The following is an 8,167-nucleotide window of genomic DNA, read 5'->3' as shown; positions in this document are numbered from 1 at the left end:
TTCACTTTATCCTATCAGTGAAGAAGTTCTGCTGATGAAACATACTGAAATCTAACCTTATTTTCAACTGAGCGAGCTAGTTTGCAACAATCTGCCAAATCTGCTCTCTAAGCAGAAAAAATGATTTAAAACAATGGCACAAAACCTGGCATGTGTCATGGTTCTAAAGAGATCAAGTCGAAACGTAAAATTCTTTTTGTGTATTAGTCTATTTTTTGTAGCCAGTTGTGCCACTGTTTGGATTCAAAAATTAACTGGCATCAAGTTGGTGCTAGTTACTGATGAGCTGATTTTGAAACACCAATTCCACCAACTGAACCAGTTTTTTAGTTCAGTTATGGTCTGCTATGATGAAAAATATAAAATTGTCAAAATTACTGAAATTTACAGAAATATATTCTGCTGGCATTTTTTTTTCGAAAACATTCTGCGATGTTTTCAGAGTAATTCACTATCAAATACCCATTTTGATCTGATTTTTTATACAAGTCGTATCAGCAAAGCACCCCAGCAGCTCTTAGCAAATACTTTGTCATGTCTTCCAAACAACGTAAGTCTTCAGAACACACTGCAGAACAAAATAAGTTCAATTATTTATCTGCCCGAATACTACGTGTAACCAATAATGGTGAAGAGTGAAAAGAAACTTCCTTCATTTCAAAACTTTCCCTGCAAATTAAATGAACTCGCCTGAATGTGTGAAAACTTGGAAGCAACATCCAAACAAACAAATTGCCAATCTGAAACTCTCGGATAAACATTTCCTTTCCACTTTCACACCCATCAGCACGAGGAGAGTAAAAAAACTAAGAACAGAAAACTGTCACACTTTCAACACTCTCCCCTTTCTTTAACTCAGCTGGACACATCCTGCCGAGTCCAGTAATTGATAAGTAGTTTTCCTTTTACCCTCCTGGAGTGACACTCGTCGAAATCAACCGACCGCACACACTTGCAAAGTTCGTAACCGCTATCATCTCAGTTTTTCAGTTTTTCGTTCTCTCTGTCAGCCGCTTTTCCGGCCGACCCATTCCGACATTGCCAGACCAACCAAATTGAATGAGCTCCCAAGATGAAACAACACCCAAAATGGACCCAGTTTTCGCACCTTCCCCCTCGGGGACTACCCCCGTTCGACACGCGGCGAAAGATAAACCCACTCCGGGCGGTGGAGTCGGTCAAAAGAAACTGAGAAACTAAATTTCCTCACGTCGCTTTATCGTTTCCTCATTCATGGGTTCGGTCGGTCGGTCGGTCGCAGTAGCCCGGACAGAGAAGTGGAGAGGCGTTCGGTTCGTTGCGCGGTAGAAGCTGTATGACAAGTTCTTTGGCTGTTGCTGTGCCCACTCCACCCCATGCTTCCGGGAAATCGAATAACCCCACCAAATAGTTTATTTAGTGAAATGCAAAATTGTTATCTTTTTCGCACCAACAAACTTGGAATTATGGGGGAACGGGTGGGAGAGAGAGAGAGAGAGATCAGTTCGGTTTGTGAGCTCTGCCACTTCAATTGGGGATGAAAAAAAAAACTTTTCGTTCGTCCGTTCTCGAGAACGGGGTGAGAAGACTCGATTCAAGTGAACCCGAAAGAACCAGTAGACGACGATAAGATTTGCGTCGGTTTCTTCTGATTTTTGCCAAAGTTGGTGACGGGTGGCTAACAAAAAATCTTCCGCATTCTCTCTCTCTCTATCTCGGAAACCATGAGGATTGTGGCTTTCATTAGAGGAGTTTATATTCTACCACACTGCCATCGCTTCAGCACCGCTCGAATTCATTTCGGTCGGAACTGAATCGAATCTTTAGACCAAGGAGGGAGCACAAAAAAAACCTGTTTCTTGCTTTGAGAAAATTGTGGCACGGTGTCTCTTCCGGCTGGCTTAATGCGATTAACTTCACTTCAAACGAGAGTGGATTGGAAGGAAGGGAAGTAGACTGCATTAAAGTGGAACGAAGGGTGGCTTTGCAAGTTTATAAATGGAGCGAATGAGCTTTCATATTTTTCCCTGCTTTGCATGGAGAAGAACACTGGCAAGGAATGATATCAGTTTAGAGCTTACGATCTGGGGATTTATCATGCACGGAAAAATAAAGTTCCATGAATGGTGGAACAATTAGGATGCGACGTTACAAAACCAGGACCATGATTTCCTCAGTAACACCTGAACAACATTTGTTTTTGTTTTGTGACCTTCAGTCACGATTTTGGCCATGTCATTACCAAATCGAGTTTTTGTACGTGAACCAGTACACAGTTTTATCATTATTCATCAACCAAATGATTTTTCGTGATCTTATTCATAGACTTCGGAAGATTGTTCAGAGGTTGACTATACGACGTGAACTGATTCATGATTTATTACATCTTGATCATTATCTTGTTTGCGAGGTTGTTCACAATATCTAAACAGTCTGAATATTTTCTCGTGAATTATTTCACGAAATTCGGAATATTGCTCATGCATCCTTTCAACACTCGTGTACCAATTCATGATTGCTATTTATCACGATTCAATATCCTTGATCGTGAAATAGTTCCCAAAATCATAAAATATTATACATGGATACGTGAACTAGACCATGATTTCTAGTATAATACTTACGGCTGATCAAACGTGTCGTGAAATAGTTTATAAAATCGTAAAATTTTATTCAAGTATTTTGAACTGGTTTTAATATTCCTAGTACATTAGTAGCAGCTCATGATTCATGCCCGTGAAATAGTTCACAAAATCATAAACTAGTATTCATGGATACGTGAACTGGTTCTTGATTAAGTGTGAATTAGTCACAATCTACCTTGCGTGCATGTTACATTTAGATGACAGTCCTTATCATTTTCAATTTCATACATGTCTGCACATGGTCATTAAATTTTTACGTAAGCTATTTCCCGAAATTTGAAATAGTATTCGAGGAATCAAATCTTTTCATGTACCAACTTTTCTTGAAATATGATAAAGCTGTGTCCGGCTGCTAGCACCAAGTAGTAGGTACAAGTAGTAGGGGAGAGAGGGTAACAATGAAACACATTTTTTCTACAATTTAATTTTGATGATAATACATGTTATTTGTGTAATCAAAAGTGATACATAGTGCCACTATGTTGTTAACTAATACATATATTTTTTCCAGCCGGTAAAATTCACGGGAAATAACATTTTTTGGATAATAAACAGTTGGTGGTAAAATGTATCAGTGTGCCCCATGGGTAGGAACTATGAAACACGATGTCGTCTATAGTGAAATATTCTACTTATAAATTTTATTCTTTTGTTTTGACGAAGAATGATCCTAACGCTTTGAATTAAAGTTATATTGAGGCGAAAATCGTTTGTTTACGAAAGAATCCACTATATCATCGCGTAACATCGAACCACCATATATGCATATTAGCTGCAATCCTGAAATAAGAGACAATTTCTACAAAATTTGGCCAAATTTACTAATTTTGCACTATATGAGTAGTATTTACTGTGGAAAATCGGAACCCATTGACATTTTGAGAAAGACCACAAAAACATACAAAAATCACTGTTCCCCATACGCCATCGTTTCACAGTTACCCAATGGGTCTATTCATGAAAATTGTGAAATCACACAGAACCATGAGTAGTTACCAAAAAACTTTGTTCGCGGCAAATGTTGAGCATAAAATTTGCTATAAATAGCAATAGACTAAACATTTATTCAATGAATGGTAATTCATGAAGATGGAATAATGTTTATCATTGCAAATTTACTCTGGCTATCACAAAACAAACAAATATCCATTAAAAGAGATAGAGTTATCAGATCTCTTCCAAAATATAGCAACACGTGTAAAGAATTAGAAATTGTGAAATATGAGGGAATTAGATGATTCCGATCATGCATTGTGATTTTATTGCGAATGTTTCATAGTTCCTGCTGATCCACTGTTACCCTCTCTCCCCTACACTGTGAGGACCTTGAGCTTCCGTATTCATTTGACAAGGTTCAGTGTTATGTCCGGATAGAAAACGAAAAAAAATAGCGCTGGGTTCCAAAAAATACACTATAGAGCCACAAATTGTGTTAGTGATATTGGTTCTCAAAACAGGATACCGCGAAACAGTCACACTTTCATGATTCAGATCAGATTGCCACGTTACTCTGAGTAAAAATACGAGTTACCAAAAAATAACATGTCACAATTAGGCGAATAAGAGAAATTAAGAATGTCATGATAAAGCTGCTGATATCATGAACATGAGTAACATTACTACACGTGTCGAATTCGTTAGTACGCTCAAGAATGGAATGCAACAATAACTTTTTTTTTTCGAGAGTTGTCCTACTGGAGCTGTAGAGCTAGGTTCTCGGAAGGGCTCCCCGTCAGAATCACATACTACAATTTGCAGACGAGACAGGCAATGTCGCCCAAAAAAACACTGCATTAGGCCAATTGTAGCGGGCCGTGATTCTGAATGTGATATTCATTGTACGGTTCAGGTATGTGCGGGCGTAGGGACTCGCGATCGCGTGTATCATCGCGAAGGGCTCGAACATTTGTACGTTAACGTGCTCGATCGCGTGTGCGTTTGTATGTCGCGTGCGCGTTTGTATGTCGCGTGTGCTAACGTGTATGAACTTCGCGTGTATAAATTTTATAACCGTGTGCCTTTCGCATATTCGCGTGTGTTCTAGAATGATCGCGCGCGGACCGTGAATCTGATACTTAATTTTTGGTTTTTGCTGTACGGTTCAGATTCCAGAAGAAAGTGGGTTCTTACATATCATTAGAATTCCCATTCATGTCGCCGTAGAACGCGTGGTCTAGTGGATATGAGCTTTATTTTTTTTGATTGGTCCAACTGAATGTATGGACCTAAATTGCTAGAATGAAGGCTAAAGATTTCCGGACGTGACCGATTCATGATCGCGCGCGTTTGCGGGTTCGCGTTTGAGACCGCGTTTGTAACGTCGTAAGTACTAAAACGTTCACACAATTGTCGGAGTGTTATCAAGTTTACGCGATCTCGGGCATAGGTGTGCGTAGATGATCGCGAAGGGCTTAAGCGTTCATATGTTGACGTGTTTGTCGCGTGTGCTCGCGTGTATGTGACTTCGCGTGTATAAATTCCATTTTGAAACCCTGCGGCGCTTCATATATTCGCGGACCGTCATTCTGATCTTTAGTTTTCGGTGTACGGATCACATTCTGACAGAGAGAGAGAGAGAGAGAGAGAGAGAGAGAGAGAGAGAGAGAGTTACCCCATATCACTAGAGTTTCCGGTCATGTCGCCATGGAACGTTTTGTCTAGTGGATATGGGAGTTATTTTTCAATTTTATTATTTTTTTTATTAATTAACAAGGACCTAGATTGTTTGTACCGAGGATAGAGACTTCCGGACGATCCCGATTCATGATGGCGCGAGCGCGGGAGTTTGTAGGTTGACGCTTGAGATCGTGTTGGTAAGTTTATGAGTGCTGAGATTTTCACCTTATCACCGGGGTGTAAGCATGTTTGCGAGTTCGTAGGTTGCTTGGAAAATCGCGAGGGGCTCTAACGTGTGTTCTTGAATGGTCTCGTGAACCGTGAGTCTGATATTAAATTTTCAGTGTGCGGTTAGAATTCTGGCAGACAGTGGGATCGTTTATATCGATAGGGTTCCCGGTCATGTCGCCATGAGACGTGTTGTCTAATAGGTATGGGCGTATTTTCTTAATTGGTCCAGCTGAAGGCTTCTAGGATCAAGGATAGACTTTCGGACGTGACCGAGTCGTAATCGCGTGCACGATGGCATTTTTGTAGGTTCCCGCTGAGACCGCGTTTGAGAATGTGTGAGTGTTAAGACGTTCACTATCACCATCTTTGTTGACCCAGCTGAAGACGGGTGTAGAATGGCAGTATAGGACTCGAAAAGAAGAAATAAAAGACAATATATGAGAGACGTAATAGATTAGATAGGTACAAGATACAGCTGAAGTTATGATCATCACATGAGACATACATTAGTACTTCAAACACTACTAATACTTGAATAGCCAATCACCACACATAGCACATCCTTTCTCAATTATCTATTTGTTACTGGTTGATTGTTGGTTATGAGCTGGTAAATAGAGGAAAGGTATAGAAAAGATAAAAGGCTCATATCAGCCCTCCCGGCCTCCTCGACACACCACTATCGAGGCGTATTGTAATCAACATCTTGAAGCGGGCTTCTTATATAAATCAAATCCTCAGTAGTCATAATGTTTGGTGGATTATTAACATGAGAACTAATTAACCTCTAGGAGTAGAACTTGGTGCAAATAAAAACTAAAAAGAGCGAAGGTCCTTATATTTAGATAACTCTATTGAATGTATTGTGGCTTGATGATGTTTACAATACCGTCAATCCCATCAACCTGCGAGAGGGAAGAATGGAATGCAACAATAACTTGCACATAAATTATGAAAATCGTGACTAAGATCCGGAAATCATGAAAACTATACTTCGCTGTATGTTTTTTAGATTCGCCCTACTGTTGCTGTAGAGATCGGTTCTCGGAAGGGTTCCATGTCAGAATCACTCACTGCAATTGCAGACGAGAAGGGAAATGCCACCCATTCAAACTCTGTTTGAGGCCAATTGCGTAATACTGACTGTTATATAGAGTATACGGTTCCGATATGCGGGTTTAGGTACTTCACGATCGCGTGGGAATGAGCGTTTATATGTCCGCTCTAGATATATCGAGTAGAATGGGATCAAATAGGTATGGGTGTACAATAGGTATAGGGCATTATATTTGCTATGTTATTGCATAGGTCACTCGTGTAGCGTGAATTAAATACACGATGGAGAATATCGTTGACGACTGCCATTTCGGTTGTTACCGTGGATCCGTTGTATTGTTTACGGTGTCGTTTTTGTTTTCGCGTGTTTTTTTGCGAGTTTGTCTTTCGCCTTCAGTATAGTACATTCAATCAATGTAAAAAATGTCAAGTGAGTTTTTTCTTGCGTAAAAATTACTGCTCAACATTATTGTTGTGTTGGTTTTTCGAAATTTTTGTTTTTGAAAAAATATGTTTCATGTTGAATGAAACATGCGCTTCAGGGCAAGATAGGTCAGGCGTTAAGGGAGCCCTATAGGTCACTACTATGATAGAAATTTGAATAAATTTGACAATAATTTCGTGCGAGTGACGCCAAAACAAAGTGAAGGGGACATACAGTATGCAATTGCATCTCTTCAAATGGCACCAGTATTCGATCAGCAACCAGACAGTTTAAAGTTCCGTTCGAAACATACCTGTTCGTGTGAAAGGAAAGTGCTCGTCATCAATGATGATCGAAAAAGAGAAGGAAAAGGAATAAAAAAAAATGTTCCGAAGCGCAAACGTGATTGTCGCATAGTTAAGCATCCACGTGAGCCGGAATGCACAAGTTCAAGTCCACACTCTAGCGACGACGAAGACACAGTAAGTCATTCGCAAATACAAAACCAGACCCAACTGCTGAAAAAACATGTGTTTTCAAAATTTCCTTCCACGATTTCTTGATTTTTCACATCATTTGCCACTTCCTCATTTTTTTTACCTGAATGGCGGCAATGATTGCATTTATTAATTACGTCATTACCTTTTAAATAACCTGCAGTATTTATATTCATTGAATAAAAGTTGAACCACAGATTTTCTAAGCGATTACATTTTTTAACCTCGAATATAGTAGCCTATCGTACACCCCAAATTTCAAAAACATCGAAAAAATTATCTTCGTATTATTGGAAATAGCTTGAAAAATATTCAGACAAAAATGATTATAGCGAAAACGTTGCCAAATGTATAACCTTTCAAACGAGTGCTTGTTTGTCAAAACCAGTGCAAAAATATCATCGCACGAGCGGTGATATAACGTTCGTTAAAGCATTTGATCATGCGGAATTTTGGGCGCAGTTGTGCGTGGATAACCAAGATTGCCTGTTTGTCTTTGTGTATCATCGCGAAGGGCTCGAGCGTTGGTATGCTAAAGAGGTAGGGACTTCCAGACGTGACCGATTCAAAATCATGCAAATACGTAGGTTTGTATATTCGTGCGACCAAGATTATAATATAAATTTCTTATTATTTATTTATTATTTTTAGGATGGTGTAAATGATGGTATGTACCGAGTTTTGGGGCTTCGCACGATCCGCGCTCGTTTGGGAATTGG

Source organism: Topomyia yanbarensis, chromosome 1 (assembly GCF_030247195.1).
Source record: "Topomyia yanbarensis strain Yona2022 chromosome 1, ASM3024719v1, whole genome shotgun sequence".
Taxonomy (NCBI): domain Eukaryota; kingdom Metazoa; phylum Arthropoda; class Insecta; order Diptera; family Culicidae; genus Topomyia; species Topomyia yanbarensis.
Note: the sequence above shows the minus strand (reverse complement) of the source record.